Below are 16509 nucleotides of genomic sequence, written 5' to 3'. Positions count from 1 at the left end.
AATGGGTGATAATGTTCTCATATAAGAACAGAGCCTGTTCCACCTTCAAAATCCCATATTCCTTTGACTAATCAACCAACTCTTTCTTCTTCTGTTCCTTCTAAATATGATATAATGGATGAACTCATTGGGAGAAGTTGGATGTCAAAGTTGAAGAACGAGGACGATCATCAACTCAAAGACCCATGAGAGAAGGCTTTAAGAGGCGATGTATTTGGTGCAACAACCAACAACATGATAAGAGGGAGTGTTCTGCCTTCCGTGAGACTAAAGCACAGAAGCTCGTCTTTTGGAAAGACGAAAAAATTCATGCAGCTGAAACTAGTCTTCCACTGGAGCCAAATTTTGGCAATGGTGGAATGAAGAAAAGATTAGAAGATTTAGCTGTAAAGAATGCCTATGCAGCAATTGATGCAGCTACCTATGGCCTGCTGCAAATTGAGCCAACTAAATCAAGTTTGAAAGTATGTAAAGCTAATGTGCAATCTAAAGCATAGATGCAGGCACTAGATCACATGAAACGTGGTAAAGCAGCCAAAGAATATTTGACTAATGCCAGTTATAGTGCATTCAAGAAATAGCTGGTTGGAAAGAACTCGTAGATTCTTTTTCCGCCTTTGCACATTTGGCTGACATCAATCATAAAGAAGTCTTGATTGAAGAAAAGAGAAGAAGAGAAGATGAACAAGGCCTTCCTCTTCTTGCCCTCCAAAACGGCTAACTAGAAGAACGCCTAAACAACCAAAGCTTGCTGAAAATATAACCCCAGATCAAGAGATGGAAGATGCGCCACAAAAAAAGAAGACCGAAGGAAAGAAAAAAGGCAAGCAGCCAGGCTACAAATTGCAGTCTGAGACATAGAATTTGCAACCGATCTCAAACGAGTCCTAGAAGAATGAATTCTAGGAAGTAAAATTGAATTCACGTTAGGCAAAATTCTTGGAATTGCCAAACGTGAATTCCATGATGTAATTATTAATGTAATCAAAAGGAAAAGACAATATGTTGGTGATGAAGCTAAAGAAACAGTGCATGCTTTTTTGCAAGTTCTTTGAGTTTTTGTGCAGGATGAAGAGAAGTTGACTTCACAAGGAATTCATCTTGAAGAAGTTAAAGAATTAATTGTAGCAATTGAAGCTAAAGATAAAGAAATCATGAATGAAAAAATTAAAGAAGTGAAAGCTGAAAATGTAATGATCGACTAGTCCAAACCAGTTGGGCAGCCCACCTCTCAAAAAGAAGGTCGTCTACAGCACATGCATGAGGAGGAAGAGTCTTGGTTTATTCCAAGCAGTCACTACTCCCATACACATTGGGCAAGAGCAATAACAAAGATAGTCGTCAAAATTGGAGAAAAAGAAACACCGTGTATTGCACTCTTAGACCATGGCTCGGAGATAAACATCATGGCAAGGAGTCTCTATGAAAGTGGCAAATGGCCCATAGATGTTGATCTAGGTTGGCGAATTAGAGCTACAAACAACTCTTCTGGAGAGTTATATGTTGCATGTCCTAATGTGCAAGTAACTATTGGAGACATAAAAGACAATTTTCACTTTTTTGTTCAAGACTCTTATAGTTACCCTATCATTCTTGGGCAACCTTACATTTCTAAAGCCTGCTTGGAAACAAAAGCTCTTGATGAAGGTTCTTCCTATGCTCGAATCCAAAGCAAGGATAATGAACGAGCTGTCCAATTTCTTACTATGTGTGTTAACCATCATCGAAACAGAGATTGACTACATGATTATCCTGTGTCTCCTAATGCCCGAGAATTCAAGGGTTTTCGGGTTGCACTGCCATAAAAGGAGGCTATAGTAGTGTGTCATGTAAAAAGATTGAACCTCCTTATGCTACAGAAATCGTGTCTCTAGCAAATTTGTATGTATGTATAGCCAATAGTATGGGTTGTTATAAGTCTCTTCCAGCCATGACTAAAGCTGAAAGAAAATACTTATAACATGTAAAAAGGGAGCTAAAAACTTATGACATGATGGCTGAAAATGAAGATATTTTAGGCATTTTTTTGGACTTATTACTGACACATTGGTTGAAATAGATGCAGCTGTTCATACAAAAAATTAAGCTAAAAATCAGTCCATAGAAGTATGTACATTGGATTTTTATCAAACAATTCAAGAATTTATTGAGCAGGAAAACATTACTTTACTCAACAAGGCTAAAGCGCAAGTGGAGATAAAATACAAGACGGTGGATAAGAAAGTCAAGCATGTGGCAGTCCCACTGTCTCCTAAAAGTGAAGGCCTGGGTGATAGGGAAGCAAATCAGCCAAGTCTTCGTGCTAAGAAGGCTCCTTATCTGTAACATCAAAGCCATGAAACTAGTTGTAAGACATCTTCAAAATTCTACAAGACACCCATAAGAAATTTTGCGTTTTGGTGGTGGATAGCCTTGAAATAGGAGGAAAAGGCTATAGGATCACAAGGAAGTTGATGTAGAGGGCTTGGGGGAGAAATAGTGTCGCCTACACAAAAGAAGCTGTCACCTTCAAGAAGAAAGCTATGTTTTCAACAAAACACTGATGTGGCAAGGCTGTTTGGCAGTTTGAGATAGTTTCCTCCATGAGAAAACAGCTCAATGTCTCTCTTAGGTGATGATACCATGCGACTGCACAACGGAAGAAGGAATATGACCATAGAAACAAAGGAACAAAGAGAGACTGCAAGAAAAGAAGAAAAATTTGCATTGAGCAAGGAAAGAATGTTGAATGTAGGAGGACTGATCAATCCCTGCATGCAACCCACAATGTCAATGAGGGCACCAGATCATGTTGATGATGACAGCAAGAGCAAAGATAGAGAAAGATAACAAAGTCGGAGTGTGCACTTGCCAAGGAAGAAGGAAGATGAATGTTAATGTGGAAGGGGCATGCTATATATAGCCAACAAACCCCAAATCTGGCTAATTGCAATGTGAGGCCAAAAATGTGGCCGACCAGCATTTAATGCTGGTAAAAATGCTTAATAGGGCTCAAAAAAATCCTGAAAAGGGTGGACAATGTCCAACATGTGAGATACACTAATGTATGCAAAAACTGCCTGGGAAATGCAAACAAAAACATGTTTGAAGGAGAAAATGCACTGAAAGGCAATAAACTAACTGCTCCAGAATGAGCTACCTCCTTTGTCTAAACAAGTGATAGATAGGTCAGAGTTCCCAAAGTCCTCATCTAACTGAGATAGAGGCTTAGAGGTGGGAGTTGACAAGGCATGACAAACATATTGCTAACAAATATATGTACAATACTAAATGCAAAGGTGAAATATTGACCCCCAAACTCCCATGTCTCAAGAACCAAGGCAAAAAGTATGAGTTGGAGAGTGTATTGTACTTTGATAAATCCTGAATCGCAAAGTAGAGAGTTCTCAGAGATGTCAGTCAGCAAGAAATGCAGCTTAGAAGAGGCTAGACAGGCATAATAAGCATTAGTTTTAAGCTATAAATGCAAATAAAATTGCCACATTACAGCTTTTGACAAGCTAAAAAGTCCGAGGAGTAGCAATAAATGGTCGTACAGTAGTAAACAAAGGCTAATAGCAGTCCCTAACACTTGGGGAGAGTTGGATAACAAGCATTGATACAATTATGGACAACAACTCGAACTAAGATATCCTATGTATGGGGTGTTGATTAGTAAAGTTTTGGTGCTAGCAATCTGTAAAAATGAGATTGAGGTTGAGCAATTGGCAGCCTGTCTATTTACAAATGGATGGATCCTCCCAAATTAGGGTTTGGCTTATGGGACTCAAACACTTGCGGAAGATTGCGCTTCTTTTTAATAAAAGTTTGTTAAATTTGAGTTTTGGGGCTATAATTGAGAGCCAAGTAAGTAATATTGCATTTTTTTAGCTCAACACCCCCTCTCAACATATTGTGTGGCCACCTGGGAAATGGAAGAATAGGGTGGGGCTTGATGCACATGGATGGGATACTTGTGCACATGGGTTTTCACAAAAGGTTGGGTTGGGGAATAAACCCCTACCATGGGTGTACCTTTATCACTTGGATGTGCAAAACGATTGCCTTGTCTACTTCCCAAATTGACATGTTTCATGAAGTTTATGTAATTCTGTAACCTTTCAATGTAGGCAAACCTGTAACCAACCCTTTCGAATGCATTAATTTTAGCCTTTGTAGATTTTCATGTGAAATACATTTGTGTCATATTTCAATGTCTGCAACCATACCTTCGCCTTTAGTATAAATAGTAGCATTTATAGTAGGAACTCTAGCATCCAAAGTAAACATGTGGCCAACTTTGGTTCCTTTTGCAATCAACTTGTACTTATTGTTGAAGTCTTCAACCAAATAGCCCTTCGTATTAAATCTAACTTGCAGTTCTTGCTCTACCATTTGACTAACAAATACCAAATTCTTTATGATAGATGGCATATGTAAAACATTTGACAAACACTTTGTTTGGCCATCATGCAAGGATAAAGGAAGTTTTTCAATATGTAAAATTGGATGACAAGAATCATCACTCATCTCTACATAACCTAGAATTTGTAAATCTTGCATCCCTCCAAACCATTCAGCATGACTGGTCGTATGGTTAAATGCACTAGAATTAACATACGATATATCATCACATGTCCTATTTCTTGTAATAACATTCGTCATATGTTGCATGATAAACAAACACTTATTTGTGTTATCATTTTGTCTTGAAGATGATGTATAATTTCCTTGCTGCAACTTGCCATTGCGAATGTCATCCCTCTTATCAAAACAATGGGCTATAATATGACTTGTTCTTCCACAGTAATGCAAACAATACTAGAATTGCTAGAAGCTCTATTCTGCCATCTATCTCTTCCTCTAGAGCTCCCCTTGCCTCTAGAAGTACCACGGCCTCTTGAAATCTGCATGTCACCAAATTGTTGATTTAACTTATTTTGTTGGTTGCTACGAGCATGATCCATACCATAATCTCTCGAAGAGGATTTGCCACATTCCCTTCCTGAACTATAATATGACTTGTTTTTCCACAGTAATGCAAACAATACTAGAATTGATCAGCTCTATTCTGCCATCTATCTCTTCCTCTAGAGCTCCCCTTACCTCTAGAAGCACCACAACCTCTTAAAATCTGCACGTCACCAAATTGTTGATCTAACTTATTTTGTTGGTTGTCACAGGCATGATCCATATCATAATCTCTTGAAGAGGATTTGCCATGTTCCCTTCTTGAACTTGAGTACAATGCATTGATTTTTTCACCATTTCTTTTAGATGATTTACTTTGCATATTGATATCTTCAGTGATCATGAGAGAGACCAACTCATCAAAATCGGGAAATAGTTTTTGTACATATCCAAAAATAACAAATTATTTTCAAGCCTTCTCATTATTAAAGCCACCCAAAGTAGATGAAACCAAACCATCATCATCATCATGCATTGTATCAATAGATGCTAAGGTATCTGCGATGCTTCTCACATTCAAAACATACTCATTTATAGACATCTTTCCTTTCTTCAAGGTATTCAACTCTTGCTTGAGTTGAATTTTTCATACCTTTGTATTTATTGAGAATATATTCTCAAAGGTTGTCCAAGCTACATGTGAAGTTTTTGCATTTTTTATATGCCCCAATATGGTGTTATCAATGACTGTAAATAACGAGTACAAACCCTTTATTGCGTTTGGTGCCCTCTTGCCATCACTAGCTCCTCCAATACTTGTTCTTTCTTGCGTTCGCTACCTCCATTACATGGTATCGGGTTTCTCTCTTCTACATCTCTCTCCATAGCTGCATTTTGCAGTCTGGCCTGTTACTTGCATCATCTTCCGTTATCTCTGATGTTGCTTAGTGCTCCATAGCCTTTGGTGATTAGCGTTGTCGTGCCGCTACGTGCATATTGTGTAAAAAAATCTAGAGTGTTTCTTTTTTTTAAATTTAAAGAGCCAATGCCACTTTAGGCATTAGTGTTAGTGTACATGGTTCAAAATATTAGATTTTTTTGGACAAGTTTTTCGTCAGTTTTGATATTTTAGATATTATCTCTTGTAAAAATCCATAAAAACTATAGACAACTTCTAGATTAGGATGATATGTAAAAGAAAGCATGTAGCTTTTAGCCAATTTGAGAGGATTTTATGTAAAAAGAGAGATTGACAAAATTGTGCGACGCGCGATCGCTGTTTTCAAGCAGTGAACAGCACTCCGAAGTGGAAGATGGAGTGATCTGGTTGAATTTTGGTAGGTGTCCTGGTATTTAGCCCCCCTTTCGGAGCTAATGGAGGCATCAGATTGGTGATCTGAGCAGCATAGAGGAAGGTATTATTTCGTACACGTTTTTGTCTATTAGAGTTATATTTTCTCATAATGCTGAAAGAAACTGATAGGCTTCATCTCTGTTAGCATTCTACTATATTTTCTAATTATTTTTGGGATTATTCTTCTACATCTTCAATCTCTTTGAACCCCTTCTCTTCCGTCTACTCCTCTCTCTAAATCTACCTTCACCCTACTGTCTCTTATCTTCAAGAACTTGGCTTGAAACCTTCAACCCTTCTCTTATCTCTACCATCTCTGGAGTAAAAGCTCTTGAACCCCCATACATTCTTCTCTTGCCAAACCCCTGTAGTGACCTTCAACCCTACGTGTTGCGACATTGGTGAACCCGACGTAAAGGTCGGTGTAAGAGAATTCCAAGATGGGGGATTCTTCAGGAGATACTCTACAACAATTGGTGCGCATACTGCAGCAGACTCAGCAACAACAAATCCAAATGTTACAACAACAACAACAACAAAGGCAAGACGAAGAGAAGATTGATTCCATAGCTATCAAGGCCCTAGAGTAAGTTGGGCGAGAATTAAAACAATTCAACGGTCAAAATGTCACTGTTTTTATTCACTTATATGTTTAAAAAATGCTCCTCTTTGGTGTACCACAACATGCATGGACCCATTATTTTGCCAGACTAGCCAAGCATGGTCTTCAAGAAAGAATCCATGGTCTTTTTCAACAAGATGCGGATTGTGCTGTATTCAAAAAATCCCTACGCGAAGAATTCTTCTTAGAAGACTTCGGCCTAATGACAAAGAAAAATTTCATTGATTGGGTTAAGAAACCCAACAAAGGTTTAGCTGCAACCACTTTATACCATCAGTTTGAAAGTAAATTTGGACAACTTGATGCTGAAGACCAACAAAGTATGGAAGGTTAGAAGATTGAATTATGCCTTAAGGCTGCAGATCCCATTCTGCAAGGGAAGCTTACTGATCGCCTAGAAGATGCTACCTCCGAATCAGGAGTCAAGATTGCATGGACAGATGTTAGTCTGATGCAGTTAACATGATTGCTCGGAGAGAGTGGATTCGACTAAGATTGGGCTCTACTTCAACTTCAACAACTCCATTGATGGAGCTTGTTCCACCTTCAAAATCCCCTATTCCTTTGATTAATCAACCAACTCTTTCGTCTTATGTTCCTTCTAAAAACGATGTCATGGATGAACTGATTAAAAGCATGCATGGCCTTCATCTGAATCTTACAAAAATTATTTCCAAGGTGGCGAAGCTGGATGTCAAAGTTGAAGAACGAGGACAGTCATCAACTCAAAGACCCATGAGAGAAGACTTTAAGAGGTGTTGTATTTGGTACAATGGCCAACAACATGACAAGAGGGATTGATGTGCCTTCCGTGAGGCTAAAGCACAGATTCATGTAGCTGAAACTGGTCTTTCACTGGAGCCAAATTTTGGCAATGGTGGAATGAAGAAAAGATTAGAAGATTTAGCTGTAAAGAATGCCTATGCAGCAATTGATGCAGCTACCTATGGCCTGCTGCAAATTGAGCCAACTAAATCAAGTTTGAAAGTATGTAAAGCTAATGTGCAATCTAAAGCATGGATGCAGGCACTAGATCACATGAAACGTGGTAAAGCAGCCAAAGAAGATTTGACTAACGCCAGTTATAGTGCATTCAAGAAATAGCTGGTTGGAAAGAACTCGTAGATTCTTTTTCCGCCTTTGCACATGTGGCTGACATCAATCATAAAGAAGTCTTGATTGAAGAAAAGAGAAGAAGAGAAGATGAACCAGGGCCTTCCTCTTCTAGCCCTTCAAAACGGGTGACTAGAAGAATGCCTAAACAACCAAAGCTTGCTGAAAATATAACCCCAGATCAAGAGATGGAAGATGTGCCACAAAAAAAGAAGACCGAAGGAAAGAAGAAAGGCAAGCATCTAGGCTACAAATTGCAATCTGACGACATAGAATCTGCAACCAATCTCAAACGAGTCCTAGAAGAACAAATTCTAGGAAGCAAAATTGAATTCACCTTAGGCAAAATTCTTGGAATTGCTAAACATGAATTCCATGATGTAATTATTAATGTAATCAAAAGGAAAAGATAATATGTTGGTGATGAAGCTGAAGAAATAGTGCATGACTTCACAAGGAATTTATTTTGAAGCAGTTAAAGAATTAATTTATCTTGAAGCAGTTAAAGAATTAATTGTAGCAATTGAAGTTGAAGATAAAGAAAACATGAATGCAAAAATTAAAGAAGTAAAAGCTTAAAATGTAATGGTCGGCTGGTTCAAACCAATTGGGCAGCCCACCTCTCAAAAAGAATGCATGAGGAGGAAGAGGCTCGGTTTATTCCAAGCAGTCACTACTCCCGTACGCATTGGGCAAGAGCAACAACGGAGACAGTCGTCAAAATTGGAGAAAAAGAAACACCATGTATTGCAGTCTTAGACCATGGCTCGGAGATAAACGTCATGGCAAGGAGTCTCTATGAAAGTGGCAAATGGCCCATAGATGTTGATCTAGGATGGTGAATGAGAGCTGCAAACAACTCTTCTAGAGAGTTATATGTTGCATGTCCTAAAGTGCAAGTAACTATTGGAGGCATAAAAGAAAATTTTCACTTTTTTGTTCAAGACTCTTGTAGTTACCCTATCATTCTTGGGCAACCTTACATTTCTGAAGCGCGCTTGGAAACAAAAGCTCTCGATGATGGTTCTTCCTGTGCTTGAATCCGAAGCAAGGATAATGAACGAGCTGTCCAATTTCTTACTATGTGTGTTAGCCATCATCGAAACAGAGATCGACTGCATGATTATCCTGTGCCTTCTAATACCTGAGAATTCAAGGGTTTTCGGGCTGCACTGCTATAAAAGGAGGCTATGGTAGTGTGTCATGTAAAAATATTGAACCTCCTTATGCTACAGAAATCGTGTCTCTAGCAAATCTGTATGTATGTACAACCAATAGCATGGGTTGTTATAAGTCTCTTCCACCCATGACTAAAGCTGATAGAAAATACTTATGTCATGTAAAAAGGGAGATAAAAACTTATGATGTGATGGCTAAAAATGAAGATATTTTAGGCATTTTTTTTGGACTGATTACTACCAACACATTGGCTGAAAATATATGTAGCTACTCATACAAAAAATCGGTTGAAAATCAATCCATAGAAGTATGTACATTGGATTTTTATCAAACAATTCAAGAATTTGTTGAGCAGGAAGACATTGGCTTACTCAACAAGGTTGAAGCACAAGTGGAGACAAAATACAAGACAGTGGATAAGAAAGTCAAGCCCATGGTAGTCCCACTGCCTCTTGAAAGTGAAGGGTTGGCTAATACTGCAGCAAATCAATCAAGTCTTCGTGATCCTTCCAACATTGGTCACAAGTTCACATCTGAAAGTATAAAAGAGCTCAAAATAGGTGAAAATTTTTTCCTTTCACCGGTTGAAAAACACTCTTTTATGCAAATTCTAATGAGACATGGAAAAGCTTTTGCATTTCAGCCAAGTGAAATAGGCTATGTGGATCCAAATATTGTGGCATGTACCTTGGAACCTCAAACCTATTCCTATTCCAAGGGCGCATTTGTCCAAATTACTGGAAAAATGAAAAGATCAGAATGAAGATTTTGGAACCTTCTTCAGCACCTTACTCAAACTGCCTTTAAAAAATGAATCTTTACGATTCATTCAAGATCTACAACCTGTTAATCATGTCACAATCCGAAATGTTGGTTCGGGTCCAATTGTTGACGAGTTTGCTGAAGCTTTTGCAGGTAGAGCAATTTATTCTATGGGCGACCTATATTCAGGATATGACCAATTTCAGCTTTCATTAGATAGCGAGACATTACCACAATGAAGACACCTCTTGGATTGGTCCGCATGTGCACTCTACCACAAGGTGCAACAAACTCCATAGCCCATATGATGAATGCCATGCACAAAGTTTTAAGGGACTTTATTCCACAACTTACTCTTCCATTTCTTGATGATGTACCTATCAAGGGATGTGAAGTCAATGAAAAGAATGAGGAGCTTGATGAAGATGGCTACAGGACATTTGTAGTTAACCATATTCATGATTGTGACAGGATTTTGACAAGGCTAGAAGAGGTACATCTTACCCTTTCTGGAGCTAAGTCGATTTTTGGAGTAGAAGAAGTCCTAGTGGTCGGACATCTGAGTGGCCCCTACGGACGTAAACCTTCACCAATCAAGATATAATGCAAGAAAAATGCATCAGTATTTCTGAGGTGAGAAGATTTCTTAGCAAATGTGTATTCTATCTCATATGGATACCACATTTTGCTCATGTAGTCAAAAATCTTTATCAATTATTAAGAAAAGGCCAAAGATTCTCTTGGGGGGAAGAGCATACTCTCACTATACGCAAACTAAAAAAGTTGTTAATTTCAGCCCCCACTCTCAAAAGGGCTGATTATTCAAATGGTTAACCCATCATCCTTACTGTGGATACAAGTCCCATTGGGATAGGATGGGCTGTTGGCCAAGAAGACCTTGAAGGTAACAGGTATGCAATTCGTTTTGAAGCAAAGGTTCTCAATGAACGTCAAAGAACGTATGCACAAGTAAAAAGGGAATTATGGGGAGTTGTAATAGCATTAAAGTGTGATCGTGAATACTTTATAGGTGCTTATGGATTATTGATCTTGTAACCATGCCTACAAGAATATGGAATGTGCGATATTTAGTGCTTGCAAGAGAGGATCTAACCAATCAAGTTGAGGGCAAGGGCTGATTATTCAAATGGTCAACCCATCATCCTTACTGTGGATACAAGTCCCATTGGGATAGGATGGGCTGTTGGCCAAGAAGACCTTGAAGGTAACAGGTATGCAATTTGTTTTGGAGCAAAGGTTCTCAATGAACGTCAAAGAACGTATACACAAGTAAAAAGGGAATTGTGGGGAGTTGTAATAGCATTAAAGTGTGATCATGAATACTTTATAGGTGCTTATGGGTTATTGATCTTGTAACCATGCCTACAGGAATATGGAATATGCGATATTTAGTACTTGCAAGAGAGGATCTAATCAATCAAGTTGAGGGCAAAGCCTTAACAACCAAATCCACTCAAGTTGTTTATCATTTTTGCTTGAAGAAGTGTTTTGTAGATATGGTTGTGTGGGTAAAGTAACTACAGATAGAGGAGAGTTGAATGTTGATGAGGCATGCAACTTCTTTGCTCAATTGGATATTAGGTTGGCTTTAACATCAGCCTACAACCCTGAAGGCAATGGGAAAAGTGAGAGAGGGCACCAGTCTATTCTCAAAGCTCTAGCAAAGTCTTGTAGAGAAAAGATCAAAGAATGGCCTAAAATGCTACCTTTTGCATTATGAACTGACCGGACTACTCATAGTACAGTGACTGGCTATATGCCAGCATATGAACTTATGCATGGACAACAACCAATTATGCCAATTAAAGAATCAATTCTCACATGGATTCTTCTACCTTGGGAGGAAGGCATGAGTAGAGAAGAATTACTGACTTTGCGTATATGGCAGCTAGAAAGAAGGCCTGAAGATGTTCAAGTAGCTATTGAGAAGCTAAAGACAGCAAGACTAAAGAACAAAAGAATATTTGATAAGCGACATCGACTTCAGCCACCAAGAGCAATTCAAGAAAACGATTGGGTGCTTGTCTATGACAACAGCCTAGACAATCAATATACTGCTTTTAGGAAGATGGTAAAGCGTTGGTTTGGCCCGTATGTGGTAAAGGCCATTCATGACAATGCCACATATTCATTGGCTGAATTGGATGGGACCAGCATAAAGATACCTGTAGTTGGAAAAAGAATCAAGCTCTTCAAATGAAGAGAAAGTTCAACATATGAGTTAGAAGACTTGAATATAATTCAAGAGCATGAAGACATACAGGAAGAAGAAGAGACAGAAGATGAAGACATTGACATGGCAGAAGATACTTCTTGTGACACTACAAATCCGTAAGACTTTGGCACATGCCAGAGGATGTGCAAGTTAGGAGGGGGTGGATGTCATGCTGCTACGCGGACATCGTATACTAGAGTGTGGCTTCCTTTTAGATTTAAAGAGCCAATGCCACTTTCGGCATTAGTGTTAGTGTCCATGTTTCAAAAGATTAGATTTCTTTGGACAAGTTTTTAAGCCAATTTTTGATATTCTAGATATTATCTCTTGTAAAAATCCATAAAACTATAGACAACTTCTAGATTAGGATGACATGTAAAAGAAAGCATGTAGCTTTCAACCAATTTGAGAGGATTTTATGTGAAAAGAGAGATTGGTGAAATCGTGCGATGTGTGATCGCTGTTTTCAGGGAGTGAGCAGCACTCCGAAGTGGGAGATGAAGGAGTGATTTGGCATAATTTTGGCCAGCTGTCCGGGGATTTAGCCCCTCTTTCTGAGCCAATGGAGGCATCAGATTGGTGAATCTGAGCAGCATAGAGGAAGATATTATTTTGTACACGTTTTTGTCTATTAGAGTCATATTTTCTCATAATGCTGAAAGAAACTGACAGGCTTCATCTCTGTTAGTATTCTTCTTCATTTTCTATTTCTTTTTTGGAGTATTCTTCTATGTCTTCAATTTCTTCGAACCCCTTCTCTTCCATCTACTCCTCTCCCTGAATCTACACCCAGCTGTCTCTTATCTTCAAGAACTTGGCTTGAAACTTTCAACCCTTATCTTATCTCTACCATCTCCATAGTAAAAGCTCTTGAACCCCCATACATTGTTCTCTTGCCAAACCCCTCTGGTGACCTTCAACCGTACGCACTGCAACACCGTCTTGCTAACCAAGCAAGCTAGCCTTGTCAACCGTCTAATGCTCTAACTTCCTCTCTTCAAGTAAAATATTGACAGCCATGCACAGATTAAAAACTCTATCCTTATATCACAAACACCTCTTAATTAAGCAACCCAGTGCTATATTTATCCTACATCTCCGAGTGCTACAAACATGACCCATTCCCATATCTTTTTCCAACAATCCCAGCAGTTTGTGCTCTTTCAGTAGTAAACAAGATCAAATGATACCAATAGCCTTTGATATTATCACAAAATGATGATGTCCATCATATTCTTCTTTTGCTTCTCAATTTCCTTTGTCTTGATCATCCCCTAAGAAAAATATTGAATTTCCCTTCCAACCATCTAATACACCTTCAGTAATTTCAAATAAGCATGCCAACTTATAATGATTGCATTGAGTTTTCACTCAAATCCAAAAATTTTGAGTGTATCTCGATTTTCAATGCATGAAAGAAAGTCTCTTAGTTTTTTGCCATTTTTTGAATTTTTTGTACTTGAGAACTTGATTGTCTTGGTTGAGATTGATGTTTTTCTTTTTAGATTGGAGCTATATTTTGTCAATAGCTATTAGACATCTTGAGTCAAGTGTGCTTTCTTGCCAATATTCTTGCACATCACTAGCATTATGGATTCACAAGCACTTCACATTACACTAGTTGGATACACTGTACTCAAGGGTCATCTCTTGATTTTCTTCAATTATGTCTATGACATGGGTTGGATTAATGCACTTATTGCAGCATCATGAGCACTAGCACAACATGATGCCAACTACAACTATATGCAATAAATTTTAGATGTATGTGCACCTGAGACACCACCCTTTATTGTGTCTGCATTGTTCCTTGCATGCACTAAAAATCGGAATATCCATCACTCAATTAGGAACCTCATGTTGAAAGGGAAAGTTGGTTGGGTGAGTTTGAGGGTTGTAAAGGACTCCTCGAGGTGTGAGATCGGCTCACTACCTTGGTCAACATCTTGAGGACCATTATTTTCTCAAGAGTTTGTGAGATGGCCTTTCTACCTTGGTCATGTTGGGGTGGATGATGGCACGTCAGTGTTGGTGGGAAGAATCTATCTATAGTGGTCAAGGATGGAAAGAGAGTCGGGGCCGAAAAGAAGATCATTATTATGTAAGGAGAAAAGGAAAGAGATGGCAACCTTAGCTGCATAGTGGAAGTAAGTAATTCGTAAAAGAAGAAATTAGTGAAATCACAAGCTTTCGAAAAGAAGCAACAGACAAGTAGAGGCAAGGGCCGGCCATCACTTACAAGGAGGGAGCTTGAGCCTGGATACATCACCCAACCAGGGTGGTCGCTTTGTGAAACTGATTGGGGAATGCCAAAAAAGGCAATAGATTCAAGTGACCACTGCCTATGACTTGGTTGCATCCAGACGTTCGAGAAAGAAGGGATTGATGGCATGTGCCATAGAGGAGGCTTCCCTCATGCATTCTAGCGTGGAGACCTCTTTTAGTCTTCTAGCACAGGAGCCCTTGGAATAGAGATTAGTGTACCATGGCCCAACAGAGAAGCAACGCCATCTAGCAATACCAAGGATGATGCAGGGCTAATGCAGTCATTCTGAGGCGCTGGCATTCTCCATCAAAACACGAGGCCATCACAGTATAGATTTACCTTCTAAGGCGCAACTGTCAAGATCGGCCTATGAAAGTGGTGCCCACCAACTTGCAGAGAGGGAGAGAGAGGGAGTCGTATAAGAAGCTATGCTGCTAGCATGATGTGATGATGTTTCTAAAGGCTATCATCCTATCCATTTGTGGTGCGCTAAAAAAGAATAAAGAGGATTGCCGCTTCGATGTTCTACTTGCTTGCAATTGCCAATTTAGCGTATGGTGGCTATAGAGCAAAAGGATTGCTGAATAGGACGCTAGCTTAGAGTAGGGGTTTGAGAAAGCTACTTTAGAATAGAATGGTAGTCTGGAGAGTTGTTCGAGAAGGACATGCTTTTGTACCCTTGAAAATTTCACAATTCTAGTTTGATGGCATACCAGTAGACCATTTTATAAAATGCCTATTTGGATGTGCATAGCTATGTGATATTGGCAGTTTGGATGATAGTGCTAGGGTACTTGAAGTGCTTAGGATGACGACAAAACAAATGCTCTTCACATGCCAAGTATGCATGGATGAATCACAAGATGATCTTGATCGTTACATTTTGTGATAGGCTTACCGGGAAAATGCAACTTTAGGCAAGGCACATTCATGACAATATTCAAAGTGGGAAGGTACACAAAGAGAGAGAGAGAGAGAGATGGGATAGTCTTCTTCTAATTTCATAAACTACTCCAATCGATGTTGAATTGATTTTTCAAGATTTACCTAGTGCTCCACTACAATTTTGAGACTATGCACAACAAATTCCATAGGTACAATTGCCTCATGTCCATGAGCTAGTGTGATATTGGGAGTTTGGATGATAGTGCTAGGGCGTCTTCCCTTGGGTTGCGTCTCTCCATTGAAAAATTTTAGAGCTTACCCTAATTGATGACATGATTTATGCTTCATACATTGAAACTATTAAAGGTTGTGCTAATTGATGACATGGTTTATGATTCATCCATGAAAGACAAAGCTGAGCTCGAGAATGCCTACTTGTGGCTTAGTGTGAAAGCTTGAGAAGAACTTTGAGAAGATGAGAAACTCAAAAGAGCATTAACACTATGTAAAGATATGGAGAAAATGTGGACTTGACACTAGATACTTGATAAAGCTTAGAGAATTATATACTGGATGTTTTCTTCTAGTATCTTAGGACGTTGAGTTTTGGAGGGTGGATGGAAACATGAGAGATAGAATGCTTAGGTAGTCTTGGCTATGTTGAGTGAACAAAACTTGCCTATGATTAGGATCGTATTAATGCATCAATGTGAGAGCAAGAAAAGAAAGGAAACTCCATGAAATTGAGAGGTATTGCAATCTTTTTTTAGTAGTGCATTTGAAAGTACATGTTTGTGGCTTCTAATTGTTATCCTTGAGGACTACAACCTCATAAATAGGAACCTTGAGGGAGAGATATTCATGAAATGTGAGGTTGCACACCAATCATATTTATGAAATAGTATTTACAAAGATGTATTGATCATACTATGATCTACCAAAACATCATCTCATGGATCCTTTCCTCAAGTATTTCAAGGTCTATATTCTCATATCTTGGTGGATTCTCATGTACATGTCAAACAACATAATGTGGTGGCTCTTGGGGATAACCAAAACATCCCGTTCCGAAATAAGTCCTTCACTCTCTCAGGTGGTACTATATGTAGCACTTTCTGATATACCCACAAGGTTTTAGTTATAGGCTCATACCCAATGTCTAGTAACCATTCAACAAAGGCATTGAACAAAAGGTAAATCTT

This window comes from Lygodium microphyllum, chromosome 30 (assembly GCF_053477565.2).
Source record: "Lygodium microphyllum isolate KBCC chromosome 30, Lygodium_microphyllum_v1.1.10, whole genome shotgun sequence".
Taxonomy (NCBI): Eukaryota; Viridiplantae; Streptophyta; class Polypodiopsida; order Schizaeales; family Lygodiaceae; genus Lygodium; species Lygodium microphyllum.
The sequence above is the reverse complement of the archived record's forward strand: the minus strand, read 5'-3'. Positions refer to the sequence as shown.